Genomic DNA, 18495 nt, shown 5'->3' on the forward strand with positions numbered 1-18495 from the left:
TTGATGGCAAAAGGATAAACAATAAGTGCTGAAGAGAGGTGTGGACAGTTCTCAAAATACTTTAAGGACTTTTTTAGTCTTTATGATCACATTGGCAACATTGAGGAATGAGGTAATCCTGGCTGGGATATGCAGAAGTCCTTCCAAAAGTAACTACGCTACATAAACTTTGAGACTAAGCAACTAACATGCTGTTTATAGAGGAATGATAAAATTTATATGAACATCTCTTAAAGTCTGGTTCTGACGGAGCACATTCTCAGCCACAGGAGAATTTACCCAAAGCCCTCAGAAACCATCTCTTGAAGAGTGAATACATTGTCTCAAATCATGTTGATTACCTCTCCATTTTGAATCCCTTCTTACCTGTTTTTGCTCTTCTCCTAAACCATCCCACATCGAAGCCATAATTTTAGGGACTTCTCCAAAGGTAGCATTTGGATTTTGGCCCTTGATGGCAGCCTGAGTATCACGAAAGAATAATGCATAGGCAGACACAGGCTTCTGGGGCTCATTAGGGTCCTTCTTCTTCTTCTTTTTGGGGGTTTTGGGTGTTTTCCCTATATCAGAGGCAGGCCGCTTCTCTCCTCCATTGATCTGAAACAAAAATCAACACAGAATTGTAGAGGAACAGAAAAATTGTGGCCAAAGTTGTTGTCTCAGCTAAAACTTCATATTTGAGGCTGGGGATATAGTTCAGTGGTAGAGTGCTGACCTAGTATGTAAGAACTGGGTTCAATCACTAGCACTGGGGAAACACACGCACGTGCACACACATGCACACACACAAACACACACACGCACAAAGAAATAATCCCTTTGTATTTCATAGTCTTCATATTCATATTCATCCTTCTCCATATTTATATTCATATCTTCATATTCATTCTTATCCCAGCTCAATTTACATAGTTCTAAAAAACTTTAATGATGAATATGAAGGCACATCCCTGTAATTCCATCTATTCCAAAAGCTGAGGCAGGAGGATGGCAAATTCAAGGCCAAACTTGGCAACTTAGTGAGACCCTGTCTCAAAATAAAATAAATGGCTAGGGGTATAGGTCAGTTTTAACTAGCATGTGCTAGGACCTAAGTTCAATCTTTGGTACTATAAAATAATAATAATAATAATAATAATAATAATAATAATAATAATAATTTTTACAATATTGCTCCACAATTAAGTATTATACCTAACTCTTTTTCTTCTTCTCTTTCACTGTAACAGTGGCAGTAGCAAATTTCTTTTGTAGTGATGCGATTGCATGAGCAATCTAACTTGCTTCTGGAGAGTTCATTCTTATCTTCATAATTATTTTAAAACCATAACGGCAACATGTCAAGTAAGTAAAGTCAAATGGTTTTTCACTTTACACTTAGGTCTATGGAATGCTGCTGGGAAAACCTAGCAATGCTCATAGTGTAAAGAATGGCATAATTTTGACCCTAGATCCATGCAATTATGGAGAAGTTCTATAATCTGCATTATCCTATGCAATAGACACAAGCCATAGGAAGCCAATGAAGGCTTAAATTATGGCTTCAGGAAATATGGAACTAAATTTTAGCCTTATTCAAATTCAAATAGCTAATGGCTACCATATTGAAGAATGTACCTCTAAAAACAATATTTCAGAGATTTATAGGACAGCTTTTTACTCCATTTAAAAATAGATTCCATGTTCTCCCATTGTTTCAAGTATGACTATTTGGATAATTTTAATTTCTATTCTGATAAAATGGTGGTGGTGGGGAACCACTCTTGATGTGTTTAAAACACTTATGTCTGAATATCACCTGTTTTTACTTGACTAGATGTGATCTCATTTCAACCAATTCTATGAAATCAGGAATTCAGGCTATGATTTCTTTCCATTGATAAAATTATATGAGTCAATAGAGTACATACTAGTCCTGTAAATGAAGAATCCTTTTCCACATGCCACTTCCACCAATGTAAGTCCCATGTGCACTATTTCCTGACTGAGTGGCCATTGTCATGGCGGATAACTCCATTGTCCACTGTTGTGGTAGTTTTCACTTTTCTCCTCTTTGCAGACATAATGTAATATATATTTGATCCACATAACTTGGTGGGTGGGGCATTTGTATAAAATAATTGCCACCATTGCACAGGAATGATCTACTGAGAAACCTGTGGATACATCAGCAGATCTAGCTTCACACCCTCCTTTTACTTATTATTTTTAGCTGTGTTCTTTTCATTAAGTTAGTTGTTCTGGGCCCTTGTTTCTTCTTCTGTAAAACAGTAGCAGTACCATTTTATGATCACTGAGGTAGCATCTAGTTATATATTATAAAAAATGTTAAAGACATTCAAATATTAATTATGATACCTTAGAAGATTTAAAAATAATTCACTGAATGGAAAGAGATGACCCCCATGTTGCATACCTTATGTTCAGTTTGAAAGATATGCCCAAGTTCAAACAGAGATAGGAAGGAAGCTAAATGAGTTCTCTCTCTTTATTGAGAAATATATTTAAAAGATTAATATTCTGAAATTATCCACTGAAGCAGATCAAAGAGCCCCTTGGGGACAGGATGCTCTGAACTGAGTTGACAAGCTAATGTAGATTAACTCTAGATGATAGATTCCCCAGGATGGATCTGAGAGGTGGTCCTGTGAAATTGTTGGCACTCATGTAAGCCTATCAGAGGACTAGAATGATAGGGCTGAGCTGATATAGGACAAATGGGTATGCTGGCTCTAAACTAAACACATAGACCTATGTGACATAGAATGGAGATTCTCAAGTATATCTGCACACTGGAATCACCTGGGAAGCTTTTGATAAATACTCAATGCCCAGGTCTTAACTTTATATGGGTAATCAGACATCTAAGGGTTGGAGACTAGTCTCACACACTCTCAACTGTTCTTCTTTACTCTTCTAATTGACATTTAACTACCTTGAGAGAAAAAAACAAACAAATAAACAAGAAAACTTTCCCTGTGCCCCAAGGTTACATATAGTCATATCTTTCTCCTCAAGTAAAATCCCCCAAGTGGTAGTCTGTGTTGGCTGTATGCAGCCTCTGCTGATTGCTTGAGTGTGCTTCCTGCCACATTGCTAAATCCAAAGGACTTTTTAGCACCAACCTTACCTGATTCTCACTGGGAAGACCCTGTCTTCCAAGAGTTCCATAATACCACCCTCCATGGGTTTCACTCCTATTTTGCTGGACTTGTTTGGTTAAGAATCATGTGGGGTTTTTTTGGCTCATTTTTCTCCAAGTGGCCACTATATAGTAGCATTGCTGATTGTTTTTTTTCTGTAAATCCCCTTCTTCTATGAGTTTGTATTGAAGTAATCTCATAAGTATGATGGGTTTACACTGCCATTTGTGACTGGATAATTGTTAAGTTCATGTTTTCCCTGAGTTTTACATGCATAGAAACAGGGATTGTTGGGTATGTGTATTTGCAAATCTCAAAGATATCTCAAATTCAAGTTGAGCTCTTATTCACTCAGTTCTATATAGTTCCATTCATAGTATGTATCAAACGTATACAATAATCTGTGTGTGGCTGTTAGATGATCTTCTGCTCCTGCACTATGAAGTCAAGGTCCAGGTCTAGTTTTGCTCACTGACCTTATAATCATTCCTAAAATGCAGAAACTGTTTAACATGTGCTATAATAATAGCAAATATGAAATCACAAAATCATAGCATAATTGGAAGAATGAATGAATGAAAGCACAAATGGTTTCTGTTACAGGAGATTAAACTTCTCAAATTTATTTGAGCACTTGAGGGCAATAAGCAAAATGCAGTGAAAGAGAAAACATGCATAGATTTAAAAAAGTATTTGACATAATTAACAGTAATTTCCTTGGTTATAGGATGGGTCTTTGTAATTTTTCTCTAATTTTTAAATAATTTTCCAATTTTTTAAACCTGGCAGTTTTACATTCATAATCACTTACTGAAAAGAAAAATAAGTCAGCAAGGTCCACAGTGAAGAATATTAAACATGGAGTGGTTGAAGGGTACAAACTTTCAGTTAGTTACAAGATGATTAACTTCTGAGGATTTAACAGCATCATAACTATAGTTAACAATACTGTATTGTATACTTGACAAGTAAACTGGTGGACCTTAAGCATTGTTAATAAAAAGAAAAAAATAGGGCTGGGGATATGGCTTAGTTGGTAGAGTGCTTGCCTCATATGCACAAGGCCTGGGTTCAATTCCTAGCAACACACACACACACACACACACACACACACACACACACACACACACAAACAAACAAAAAACCAACCAACCAAACAAACAAAAAACAACTAATAGAAAACAATAAAAAAGGTGACCATGTGAGGGGGTAGATGAGGTAATTAACTTAATTGTAGTGATCATTTCACAATGTACATGTGTATCAAATCATCATGTTGTATTCTTTAATTATTCACAATTTTATTTGTCAATTATACCTCAGTAAGCCCGGATAAAAAAGAGTGATCATGAAATTAGAGGGCATATTTCATCAAAGATCAGGGATATTTAGGAAAAGGGAATAAAAGTGCAGAGATAAGTGAATTCTTATCCATGTTGAAAATTACCTAGACTCATTTGAAACTTTAATTAAAAAATTAATGATCAGACACATTGAAATCTCCATGACTGCAGTTTATATCAATCTTTTTGCAAAATAATCAAATATGAATCACAGAGATAAATCTCCTATCATGCACTGTAAATGTTATCATTAAAGGATTTCCCCAAATTATTTTTCCCTCCTCTATTATCTAAAATTGTGGTTGGACCACAGGTATTAATGCTCATTTCCTTATTAAAATGGTATTCAAACAGTTATCCTCTTGTGTTTGACACAGGGCTCTACTTTGTAGGAAAAACCTGATGAAGCAGGAGAACTTGTTACTTCCAGTAAGAAATTCAAATATTAAGTGTATCAAAATCACAAATTATCATTTTGAGGCAATGTATAGCAACCCTGTAGATGAAAAATCCATTGTTAACCTTATTGGTTTACCCCTGAATGTAATCTGTCTCCTTTGTCTTGTAGCTTTTAATATTTTCTCTTTGTTCTGTATATTGGATATCTTCATAACAATGTGTCTTGGCGTTGGTCTACTGTGATTTTGTGTGCTCGGTGTCCTGTATGCATCTTCAATTTGTATATCTGTTTCCTTTTTTATTTCTGGAAAGTTTTCTGTAATTATTTCATTCAGCAGGTTACTCATTCCCTTGGTTTGAATCTCTGTACCTTCTTCTATCCCGATGACTCGTAAGTTTGGTTTTTTTATGTTATCCCATAACTCTTGGATGTTTTTCTCGTGATTTTTTGCCAGCCTTTATGAGTTGGCTAGACTCTTTTCAAGATGATATATTTTGTCTTCATTATCTGACGTTCTGGCTTCTACTTGCTCCACTCTGTTAGTGATACTCTCAATTGAGTTTTTAATTTGGTTTATCGTTTCCTTAATTTCTAGAATTATTGTTTGATTATTTTTTTATAATCTCTATCTCCTGATAAAGATGCTTAACTTCTTCTTTTATCTGTTTATGTAATTTATTCTCAATGTGTTCTTTCGCTGCTTGAATTTGCTGTCTTGTATCCTCTTTAAGGTTCCATTCCATCTGTCTAAGGTGTTCCATGAGTTCTTTATATGACCATTTTTCTGATGACTCTAGGTCCTCCTGAATATTTAGGCTGTCCTGCATTGTTTGTACTCCTTTTCTTCCTTGCTTTTTGAAGCTGCTCATGTTACTTCTTGTTCTGTTTGACTGCTGAGTTACTGTTTACTCCTATAAATTAATTTGATGCTTGGGAGGAAAGGTATTAGAAGGGAAGGGAAGAAGTCACTAAAGAGAATGAGAGTAAGCAGGTAGAATTCAAGGAAGGGGGGATAAGATAATTGAAAAGAAATGAAAAGACAAAAGAAGAAAAAAATGAAATAAAATAAGAAAAAAATTTTTTAAAAAAATAATAATAAAAAAAAAATAGGGCTGGGGATGTGGCTCAAGTGGTAGCGCGCTCGCCTGGCATGCGTGCGGCCCGGGTTCGATCCTCAGCACCACATACCAACAAAGATGTTGTGTCCGCCGAGAACTAAAAAATAAATAAATATTAAAAATTCTCTCTCTCTCTCTCTCCTCTCTCACTCTCTCTTAAAAAAAATAAAATAAAAAATAAAATTAAAATTAGAAGAAAAAAATTTTAAAAAATTGTAAAAAAAAATTTAAAAAAACAACAAGAAAGAAAAATGAAAATGAAAGAAAAACCCAAATCAAAAAAAAGAGAAAAGAAAAAAAGAAAAAAAACCTAATACATGCAGTCTTAGAGTTTGATTAACTTCTCTTCCAGTAAGTGGCGCTGTGCCCACCAGGCCAAGTTTCTCCTGTCAATATGCGGGAACCAATCACTGTGCAGCAGCTCCTCCCAGACTGGGCGAGTCTCCAATCCTGAGTGCCTAGGGCCTCCTCTTGTGTCTAGTCACTTCCCACTTTTCCTCTAGCCAGTCCCCCCTCACGGGTGCCGCTCACCACAATACTGGCTACACGTCAGGTCTGCTGCTCCCGCTGGAGCCCTGTTTTCATGAATGACTGGGCACACTCTTCCAGTTTGCCATTCCCTCAGACCCTAAGTTTGTAGAGCTTGGGGCTGAGAATCCTCAGCGAATTTTACTTGCCCTCTGGTAGCCATGCCCCCGGTAGCTGCTGCAAGAGACCTCAGCTGTCAGCACTGGTGGGAGCGGTAGTTCCGTGCCGTGGGTCCCGCGCCACCTCTGATTCCCTCAGTCTGGCTATCGTGCTCACGGGAGAGCTGGGAGGGGCCCTTACGGGAGAGCTGGGAGGAGCCCTTAAGGTGTGGAGAGGGAAGGCTAGGGAATTACACACCTGTAGCCGCAGGTTTCAATGAAGTTATCTCCTCCGCCGCAGTCTGATGACGTCAGTTCTCTGCCATGGTGGTATCTCTTGCAAATGGTGACAGTTCGTTTCCCTTTGCCGGGCGACCAATGCAATGGGTGGGTCCTTACTGTCTCTCCCAAGCACCGTTTCAAACCTGTGGCCACTACCTATGAAGGCTCGGTAGGCATTTACCTCCGTAGGATGAGAAGGGCTGACCAGTTGTTTCAGCCGGATGGATTAGTGCTGAGTCACAGCTGTTTGTATGCGGGAAGCAGGTGAACGGGAGCTTGAATTCAGCCGATCTGGGCTCAGTGTGTGTTCTGAGAGGCCCAGACTGTTCGCCCCAGATCCACGTCAGCTCAGCATTGCCTAGTGATCCTGAGCAAACAGATTTAGGTTGTTTACGACTCCCTATGCCTGCATAGCTGAAGAGGTCAGAGACTTGATCTCTCTGCGCCCGCCGCCATGTTGGAATCTAGCAACCCTGTAGAAAACTCTAAATTTAACTTCATGCAACCAACCTATTTGGTCAGCTGTCTGGAAGGTTTTCCTAGAATTTCCTGGCTTGTCTTGTAGGTACAGTTTTTCTCAGTCTCAGAGCTTTGTTTAATAGAAGTCATGACTTCTGCCTCCACATTTTGAAGGCTCAGAAAACATCATTTATGTATTATGGGATGTAACTCTGAAGTTTCAGTTGTCTATCTGATTGGGTATTTGAGAGGCACTAAGCTGCAGAGCAGGCTGTCACCTCCATTAAAGCCAGACTACCCAAAAGTTTCATAACAGCACATCATCTTTGTCTTTGCCATGGGTAAAAGTATATGGATCTGCTTTCAGTTGACAACATACTATGCTTTGCCTTTAAATATATATATGCATAGTAATCTTGGTCTAAATTATAAATTATGGAACAGAATTGGCATCTGGAAAGATCAATCTGAAGGACAGACCTAATATATTCCAGATTCATTATTCCAGACTCATTGTTTTTCCTTCAATAATTAAACTAGATTATCAAAGCTATATTTTTGGATCATAATATTCTGACCACTCATAGAATTGAACTTAATAGAACCCACCTATGATTTATTTAAGATAATGCCCAATTTCCACAGAAGACTTAGATAAGCTAGGAAAAAAGCTATATATGAAAGATCTCTCTTTTCATAAAAATAAAATGTGCTTTGGAGAGAATTATTCATTATATTGCTCGATGTTCTTCTATCAAGGTTTACTGGGCATGCACAATAGCTTTGCTTTTTAGGATATAATAAATGGAATGGAAATTCACTCTGTAGTTTGATGTCTTTGATATCTGAATACAAGGATAGTGCTTGCTAATTCTTTTTGCCCCTTGATCTGTTTTTTTTTTTTTAATTTTTACACTTTTCTTGCATCGGAAAGGGGCAGAAATGATCTGCCACTTTAGATTCTATGTAACAAGCTGGGAGTTTATAAAACCTACTTTCTGGAGGTAGTTTTGTTGATTATGTGAAAAGAACATGGTCATTGCTCATATGCAAAGCTTTCTTGAAAAAAGAAATGTTGCTATAATTTGGATGCACTCATATGCCAGTAATGGATTGCATTTTGAAAAATACCTGGCTCTTTTGACCATAGATTATTTGGGATGAACACAATAATGATGAATATGATTGTGGTAGAAAAACTAGCTAAATGTATTTATAATATATCCCTGGACCTGAAGTTTGAGTACTATCTGGATCCTAAATTCTTTCACTGATGGATACAAGCTCACAATTTTATATCTCAAGTTTCTAAGAAGTTCTGATTTCCATAGTTCAGAATAGCAATGTCTCAGAGAACTTTCTGGAATTACAGAATTGTTCTCTACACTGTCCAAAAGGGTAACCACTAGCCATATGTGGGTATAGACCACTTATAATGTGGTTAGTGCAATTGAGGAATCAAAATTTTAGAACTGAATTGTAACGAATTAAATTTAAATGCAAGCATTTATAGACAACTAGTGACTTGTGTATTGCACAGTACAACACTGTATATAAGGCAGTTCTAGAGTACAATATTTTTAAAGTTACTGGGCTTTTATGACCAGAGAGTCAATTTCAACATCATGATCTTTAGAATATAGGAGAAACCTTATAAAAAAAATAAAATCTCCTCACGAGGGTAAGCACAAAGTAAGTCTTAATCATTGCTGCATCCTTCATGGAAATAGTACAATGCTGTAATATAGTGGATCATCATATATTTTTGCTCTTGTAATTTTTAGCACTGAGCAAAAGCTTAGAATTACAAGGCAAAGAAAATGTGAAATGCATACAAAAACTGTATGAAAGTCATAGCAACAACTGGGCTGGGGATGTGGCTCAAGTGGTGGTGCGCTCGCCTGGCATGCGTGCGGCCCAGGTTAGATCCTCAGCACCACATAAAAAGATGTTGTGTCCGCCGAAAACTAAAAAATAAATGTTAAAGTTCTCTCTCTCTCTCTCTCTCTCTCTCTCTCTCTCTCTCTCTAGCAAAAAAAAACAACAAAAAGAAAGTCATAGCTACTAAAACATGGCTGATCTAAATCCCTAAATGTTGTTCTGACTACCCACAGACTTATTTCCCATTCAGTTAAAGCACTAATGAATAAATAAATGCTTACACAAATACAAAACTAATACTTATAAATGAAATCATGCATAAACTTTTCCCAGATGCATATGCTTCATGTAACTTGCTCAAAGACCTTGATATGTCTTCTCTCAAATACCTAGAGGTATCCTTAGGCTTCTGGTAATTCACCTCCTGTCATGTCTTATTGCTGAATTAAAGGGATACATTTAACTTATATATCACAAGGAAATGATGATATTTTTAAAAAGTATATACTAACAGTATTGCTTAAATAATACTTCTTAAGAATTAAGAGCACATGATCTTAATATTATCAAGGAAAGGGGGCTGTGTAGCTCAGTGGTTGAGCACTTGCCTAGCATGCACAAAGCCCTGGGTTTGATCCCCAGTACCCCAAAAATATTATTAAGGAAAGAGAATCACTGATTCTAAAACGTCCCTGGAGAAGTTAGAAACGTCTATAAGCATATTTAAAATAAACTGCCATGGTCCCAAAGCCTTTAATGGAGCTGGGAGAGCTGTTTAATGCACACTATCTTGCAGTAATCGCTGTAGTTTAAAAGAGATTTTAATCAAGCACCATCTGCATAATAGGCTGAACAAACAACATAGAACTCCGCTTATAACTCTTTTTTTTCTTTTTTTTATTGGTTGTTCACAACATTACAAAGCTCTTGACATATCATATTTCATACATTAGACTGAAGTAGGTTATGAACCCCCAATTTTACCCCAAATGCAGATTGCAGAATCACGTCAGTTACACATCCACAATTTTACATAATACCCTAATAGTAATTGTTGTATTCTGCTACCTTTCCTATCCCCTACTATCCCCCCTCCCCTCCCCTCCCAACTTCTCTCTCTACCCCATCTACTGTAATTCATTTCTCTCTTTGTTTATTTTCCCATTCCCCTCACAACCTCTTATATGTAATTTTGTTTAGCAATGAGGGTCTCCCTTCATTTCCATGCAATTTCCCTTTTCTCTCCCTTTCCCTCTCATCTCCAGTCTCTGTTTAATGTTAATCTTTTCTTCCTACTCTTCCTCCCTGCTCTGTTCATAGTTGCTCTCATTATATCAAAGAAGACATTTGGTATTTGTTTTTTAGGGATTGGCTAGCTTCACTAAGCATAATCTGCTCTAGTGCCATCCATTTCCCTGAAAATTCTATGATTTTGTCATTTTTATTGCTGCATAGTACTCCATTGTGTATAGATGCCACATTTTTTTATCCATTCATCTATTGAAGGGCATATGGGTTGGTTCCACAGTCTAGCTATTGTGAATTGTGCTGCTATGAACATCGATGTGGCAGTGTCCCTGTAGCATGCTCTTTTAAGGTCTTCAGGGAATAGTCCGAGAAGGGCAATAGCAGGGTCAAATGGTGGTTCCATTCCCAGCTTTCCCAGGAATCTCCAAACTGCTTTCCAAATTGGCCGCACCAATTTGCAGTCCCACCAGCAATGTACAAGTGTACCCTTTTCTCCACATCCTTGCCAGCACTTGTCACTTATAACTCTTATCATATAAAGTAAATATTATAAAATCTTCTCCATAGAAACAGGGCACATCACAGCACTTTTTGGTGATGGTACTGTTTCTCTAAGTGAAAATTTTGCTGCTTAAATTCATTCTTTTCTTTCTGAACTGTGCTATCTAAAATCCACTTATGAGAATGAATTCAAATAAGCACGGAAAGAAGTCATCTAGTTACTGTGAAATCAGCAAGGCTGTAGCACTTCTTTCATTTTACAATTGGGTTTATTAGTACCATTAGTAATAACAGAACATTCAATGACTCAAAACATCAAACACACATGAAGGGCTTTACTTTTGAAATGAGTCACAACTGTGGCGCATTGTGTTAGTATCAGAGTTTGTAACACAAATTCATTTTTAAGGATCCTTGGTTCTGCCATACACAGCTTAGTATTATTTTTGGACAAGTTTAGCAAAGGCACTCAGTTGGCCTCATGTGGAATAGAAAGTTTGGGCTACTGTCCAGAGAAATCATTTTAAAATGAGAAAAAAAGGTTAGTTGTAATTATATACACCAACTAGTTATATTTGTCAATTTTATTGGAGCCACTTGATCTTTTTAAAATTTGTCTGAGTAGGGTGATATGTTTATTTTTTTCCTGTTTTGGATTGAGGGTTTCTCCTGCTTTATAAAGAATGCAAGCTGTTGAGGTAGGGTCCTACTGAATTAAATGCCAGGTGGCTAAGTCTCACTTTCTTTTTATTCCATGAATTAATCAAATATTCTCAGTCATCTAAGACATGCCTAAGAATACATGCTCCCTGAAAATACTCTATCCTAGCATAATTTCAATTATTTAAATAGATCTTAGTAAAAATAATTTGGAATCAGATATTGGCTGTTTGAATTTTATCATTTTTTCCTGAATGAATTTGTTAGGCTCAGGTCTAACAAATGGGATACTTTTTCTTTTGTAGAGTAAATGACAGCCACGGGTGGGGGTAAATATATGTAACCCCAGCAACAGAGGAGGATGAGGCAGAGGGATTGCAAGTATGAGGCTAGCCTCAGCAATTTAATGTGACTCTGTCTCAAAATAAAATTTAAAAAGGGGTATGTGCTAGGGATGCAGCTCAGAGGTAGAGCACCCTGCATTCAATTCCTAGTACAGACAAACAATAAAAAAATAGGAACATCTGTTTGCTGGAGTCTAAGGAATTCCTAAAAAATATCATATATATATTACATCATTTGAGGTATTGAACAATTGTCCAATAAATATAGTTTGATGTAGAAAATACTAGGCTTTCAAGTACCAATTTTAAGTATTTTGTGCCATCACTAAATAAAGTGACAGGACATTTGGTTTTAAAACAGCTTCATTTCCTTGATGATTATAGAAAACTATCTATCATTTTTACTTTACTACAGGAGTCTTCTTGACAGTGGAACAGTAGTAAATACCTGCTATTTACCAATAAAGGCTTATTTAATTTCTGCTGCAGTGACTTGTCTTATTTGCTTTGAGAATAAAACCTTTTTGTTTCTGTCTAGTTTGTCAGAGCACATACACTGATAAATTAAGAAATTAGTAAGACACTTGAAGGCAAAAAAATTGGTGAAAGAAGAAACCCAGAGAAGTAAGTAGAATACTGACGTCAGCTCTAATCCTGAAGATTTTTATGGACCCAGCTGCAATGGATTAAAGGGTACAGCAGATAGAAGACAAAGTCCATGGTTCACCAAGGCAGTATGTTTAAAAGAGGTTTCTATTAAAGTCAGGATGTAAAAGAGACTCTCAATGCAAGGATAGAGTAATGTAATTTTCCATGTAAGGGTCATCTTAGGACCTATAAGGATGATTGTCCTAGAATCCTGATACTAAGAGGTGGAAAAATCTCTTGTTAAAATTCAAAAACAAAAGCATTACCATGTGGGTCATCTGAAAATCTAAAGTGTGGTTCTAGATTATAATGGTCCAAGATATCAGGCAAAAACAACTACAAATCATCTTTGAAGATAATGAAAGAATTCATTTTTGAGAGTCTGTTGGGAAAGTTTACCTTAAAAAGTACTTTTGCTGGGTATACAATTTCTAGATTCAATTATTATTCTCCATCAGCATTTTAAAGATGCTGGCTTCAAGCCAGATCTAAAAGAATTCTTTTAAAGTTTAAATAAATATCAGCTTTCATTCTACAAGCAATATTATTATTATTATTATTATTATTATTATTATTATTATTATTATTATTATAGAGAGAGAGAGAGTTTTTTAATATTTATTTTTTTAGTTTTTTGGTGCACACAACATCTTTATTTTATTTTTATGTGGTGCTGAGGATCGAACCCAGCGCTCCACGCATGCCAGGTGAGCAAGTTACTGCTTGAGCCACATCCCCAGCCCTATTATTATTATTATTATTACTATTGTTATTATTATTGATTATAAATAAAGAATAAAAAGAAAAATGAAACAAAATAGGCTATTAAAATACAATCAGTCCACAAAAGATTTCATGTACTGGAATTAGCAAAGAGAGGGTATACAACAAATGTATTTAATTGTTTGTATGAATAAAAGAGTTAAAATCTGAGTAAAGAACAAGCAACTATAAAAACATCCAGATTTGAGAATATATTTGAGATATATATTTGAAATTTGAATATTAATAGATAATTTTTAATTTCATTTTGATTAAATACAGCTGAAAAAAAGACATGAAAGTATGAACTGATAAAGAAATATAAATAAATTAGAATATAACACAGCAGACAAGAAAGTAGCAAATGTAGAAGAAAATAATTGTGAAGGATAAGGTGAGAAATTCTAACATTGATCCTTTCAGTGATGTCAGGTGAAAAAATATATATTTAAGTCTGGAGGATAAAAGAGCATATAAAATAACTTAAATGTTTTATGGAGTTTATTAAATTACAGGATACAACCAAATTACCTTGAAAATGAACAAGTTTTTCCAATATAAATAGGAAAGAAGATGTTTGGAGTAAATCTAAGGAAGTGGGTAAAGATATTGATCAATTTTAGACTTTTCCATGATTGTATGTTAGGGAGAGCTACTGAAAGAGAAAAGGAAGTAAAAAAAATTTCAATCCTATAAGAAAAAAATAATGGAATGAAGAAAATAAGAACAAAGAAAAAGAAATTGAACAGTTTGGGAGAAAATCAAAAGTATCACACTTAGATGGAAAGATAAACCCCAATATTTTAGTACTTATATTAATATAAATGCTGCAAATACTTCATGTGAAAGCAAAAGATCATCTCATTATAAGCTACTTACATGAGACACATATAAGACATAAGGATAATTTCAACAGAAAAACTGAAAGTAAAAGGATAAAAAATATATATATACTGTGACTCTTAGCCCATAAATTCCTTAAAGGAAAACTGCCAAAAATATTCTTGTAATGCCAGATATTTTTAAGTGTCTTAAAGTGTCTGTTAAATTACAAGTACTGGATTACAGGCTTAGAACCACAAGCTGCCTAAGTTTATATTGCTTTGATGCTTTCCTGTATGTCTCATTTATGACTTAAAGCTGCCAACACAGCTTCAGAGTAATCAAAACCATGGGTAGTGTTTATAAGGTGATAATTAATTCTACTGGTGTATTTACAATATTTCTCCCTGTCAAAACAGACTTATTTCATTTAATTGTTCAATTAGATAAACTGGAATCAATATGTAATTGCTTAAAGAGAGCACAAAGTGTTAAGAGGGAAGCTTTAAAAGCTGCTTTTTTTTCTGGTGTGGAACTCAATATTCCTTTTTGGTTTGCTTGTTTGAAATGATTTAAATGATCTTTTTGACTTAATGCTGTTTTAAATCTAACTGGAGCCATTGCAATACAACATTCCACATAAATTCTACTTATATACAAAGGAAAATTCACTTTAATCCTTAACTGTGATAAAAAAAGGCTTGAGCATTTTCATCAAAAAAATTTTCTAGCAATTTAATAAATATAAATTGAATAAATGGGTAGAAGGATTTTGAATGGAAGGGAAAGTGAAGATGATTGCATACAGCTGGAAAAGGGTGGTGACTTTTCTTGAGATAGAAAATATACTTAAACTAGACAGGACCTTACGCATGTCTGTGTAGACAAAAATCTGTTTCTAACAGGTACAATCTCTAGAATCCATCCTTAAACCTGAACAAATCCATCTCTAGTTCTGCACCTATAGCATATGAATTATATTGTACAATCACCAATAAAGAAATATACATTATTTTGAGATGTGGATATTTAGCAATTGAGTAGGAACTCTACTGGAAAAATTTCACACCAGCTTGGAAACTGTATAAATTCATGCCTTAACAAAAGTATGGAATGTGGATATAAGGGGTTAATAGCAAATGGCAGAATCTGAGAACATAAATTCTATGAATCTCAGGTTTCTACTCATTCATCGACTCCTATAAATTGAAGGGTGTGGAAAAGGCTCTTGTAATTAAGAACAATTCGGAATAAACTTTACCTTCAGAAGAGCTACTGATTTTACATTTAATTTCCTGAAATATCAGCAAGGAATACTGATAAAGATACAATCCAGATGCAGAAATTGATCCTTATTATGAGAAGAACATTATTTTTTTTTTCCTTACAATACACAATATGCCACCTTTGTTAAGAAATCGACTTGAATCATTGAATGCATCAATGGATGCATAACCCAATATTTACAACACTGGCCATAAATTCTTGATGTTATTTACTTTTAGGTTCAAAAATTCACATTAGAATAATCCATATTTTCTGAAGAAAATGATTTTGCCCTCTAAAGGGTCAGCTAAAGTCTAGGCTTCCACTAACCCATACATTATTATTAATAGCAACTGGCCTTCTGTCTTTTCACCGTAGTCATGAGTGACTGTCCCACTGACAAAAGGGAGAGTCCCAGAGTGTGGGAGCAATTGACATTGGCAACACATGGTTGTGCAGCTATTCTGGTATTCATCCTGGGATGTGTTTGAACAAGGTATGGGAAGATGGCAAAACAGAACTGATAGTCATGAAGAAAGAAGTTTAGACTCATAGATCACTCTGAATGAGGAGACATGGCCTGCTACACCGGGCCACTCGGGGAAGCACACAGGCCAATCAGGAGGTAGAAAGGAGACAAGGGCAGAGCATGGTCCAGAAAATCTGTTGGCAATTTTGTGGGAAGGAATAGGAAAGCAGGACAGGAGTGCTGAGTAAGTTTAGGATTGATAGCTTGAATAGTTTGGGCAGGTTCTGAGCTGGAGGGATGGTCCCCAGTTGTCAGATGCCTGGCCCTGGGGTGACAGAGAGCAGGGGTAATACAGACTTGTGAGAGTGTGTTAAAGAAGATGGTAAGAAAGTGGGCTCTGGGTAGGTTGCTCTGTATAACAAAAGGGGGCTTCCAGGGGTGTCATCTGCTACCTCCAGGAATTAGCTAGCCATGCAAGGGGTAGTCTCCCCAGGATTAAGTCCTAACTGTCAGAGTACCAAGAAAACAGAACACAAGAAAATACAGTCATTATTGCAGTCTTGTCATCAGGCTAAAGAAATCTATGAATTGTGATTCACCTGGACCTTTAAAAGATTAGTGTAGCTATTAGAAATTAACCATATATCTCAGAGTCCCATAAGGTTACCTTTGGCATCAGGTTGACAGTTTCATTTACCAAAAATAAAATTCTTACAAAGGTGAAAAGAGAATAGAGAGGCTGACACTAATGACTATTAGTAAGATTTTTAAGGAAACAAAGAGGAGGAACACACATGCTTATTTAATAGTGTTTTTTTTCACAGTAACTACGCACAAAAGTCCTTCTCATGGGGGTGAATTTGGGATGCTTGTCTGATGATTAAGGCAATAAAAATATTATTTTGGTGTTTTCAGGTGAAAGTGCATTTGGTTTTCATGCAGTCATTCAAAAAAGTTACCTATAGTATTTTAGAGAACTAATTACCTTCTGCACCTAAGGTCTTAACCCATTTTCCTATCTAGATAACTTGAAAAGAATGATACCACTGATATTGGACATACAGAGGTAACCATATTGGAATGCAGATTACAAAAGATATACCACAAAATGTTCAGGCATCTCTTTTTAAAAGAACCCATCTCTTACACCTGGCCCTTTCTTTCCTTGTCCTCAATATGAAATGGTTGGGTCAGGTGATCTTAAGGGTTTCAACTAACCATATTATAATACACACACACACACACACACACACACACACACACACACTCACAGTCACATAGCCTTTTTACCCCTGCAGGGCTGTTGCCTTCTTAAGATAAAATAGTTATGTTGAAATAGATGTTACTGAACAAGTATAAATTAGGCTTGAATTTGGAAGTTGAGTTCTGTAAGACTTATTCTGCCTTATTATGCAGACTAGTGCTTTTCATGGGTGGGAGCGACTTTTATGCTTAATACATCTGTATTGAAAGGGTAATTAGGAACCTGCAAGTGTAATTGGCCAGGCACATGGTTTAAGCCATTTGGTTTGAAACCTCATGCTTCATTAACCAAGTATATGTCTCCACCAAAATTTCTCATTTCAAGGACAGAGACTTGTGCCACCCAGAGGTCAAAGAAGATGACAAAATGGGTACTAAAAGTAACCATGGACCTTAAAAATAACCTGTTCATACCTTAGAGGTCTCATCGCCTTCATCTTCATGCACTGAACTGGATGGTGAAGGAGTGGCAGATTTGCTCCCTGGTGGAGAGGGTGAGTTGTGGGGAACATTGCTTCCTCCCATGTTCAAACCAAGCTGAGCACTCAGTTGGGATTGGTTGATGGTAGTCAACTGACTATGCTGCATCATTCCTGCCTGCTGCCTGATGTCTGCCGGCTGACCCCTTGGTCTCATGGCTGCCATCTGAGGATGGGAGCTATACTGAGTTCCTTCTGGGTTCCGAATATCTTGCATCTAAAATAAATAAATAAATAAATAAACAAACAAACAAATAAATAAATAAATAAAATTTCACAATTATGTTTATGGCCCCTTCTCCCCAAAATAAATAAATAAATTCTGTAGATTCCAGGATGTCCTGTTGATCTATACACACATTAATTTTCTTTGTGGCACAATAATCTTGACAATATGTGACCTTAAAGAACATGAGGTTGGGGAAAGTGCTTGCCTAGTGTGCACAAGGCTCCACACCACAGAAAACAAATAAGCCAGATAAGAATCTGGTAATTCAGTCAACATTACTTTTATTAGACTTTACAATCTTTTTGCATTAATGCCATGTAAACACATATCATTAATATGTATATATGATTACAATTTAAGTTTCAGAATGTCGGTGCTTATGAGAATGTCTGTCCAAATTATACAATTGTTACTGATTATGGTATCACAGCAATTCACTCAATGCTATTTGAAAAATTCTGATCACTGGAGAAAGGTTTTGAGAATTAATAAGCATACCATTGTTCTCAGTTTAATTCTTTATAGAATAACACTAACCAAAATGGTCTCCTA

The 18495-nt window shown here is 36.0% G+C and overlaps 1 pseudogene across 1 annotated transcript in view; it reads right to left on the bottom strand.

Moving 5' to 3' along the window:
- Nucleotides 1-17931, bottom strand: part of LOC308634717 (thymocyte selection-associated high mobility group box protein TOX-like) — a 47808-nt pseudogene extending 29877 nt beyond the window's left edge. Inside the window, exons 1-2 of the transcript in view lie at nt 17650-17931; nt 367-597 (exon numbers count right to left, since the gene is read on the bottom strand). The product of the transcript in view is annotated as a thymocyte selection-associated high mobility group box protein TOX-like (transcript). The remainder of the gene's footprint in view (nt 1-366; nt 598-17649) is intronic.
- Between the last annotated feature and the right edge of the window lie 564 nt (nt 17932-18495).

This window comes from Spermophilus citellus (genome assembly GCF_964194105.1).
Source record: "Spermophilus citellus genome assembly, chromosome: 15".
Classification (NCBI taxonomy): Eukaryota; Metazoa; Chordata; class Mammalia; order Rodentia; family Sciuridae; genus Spermophilus; species Spermophilus citellus.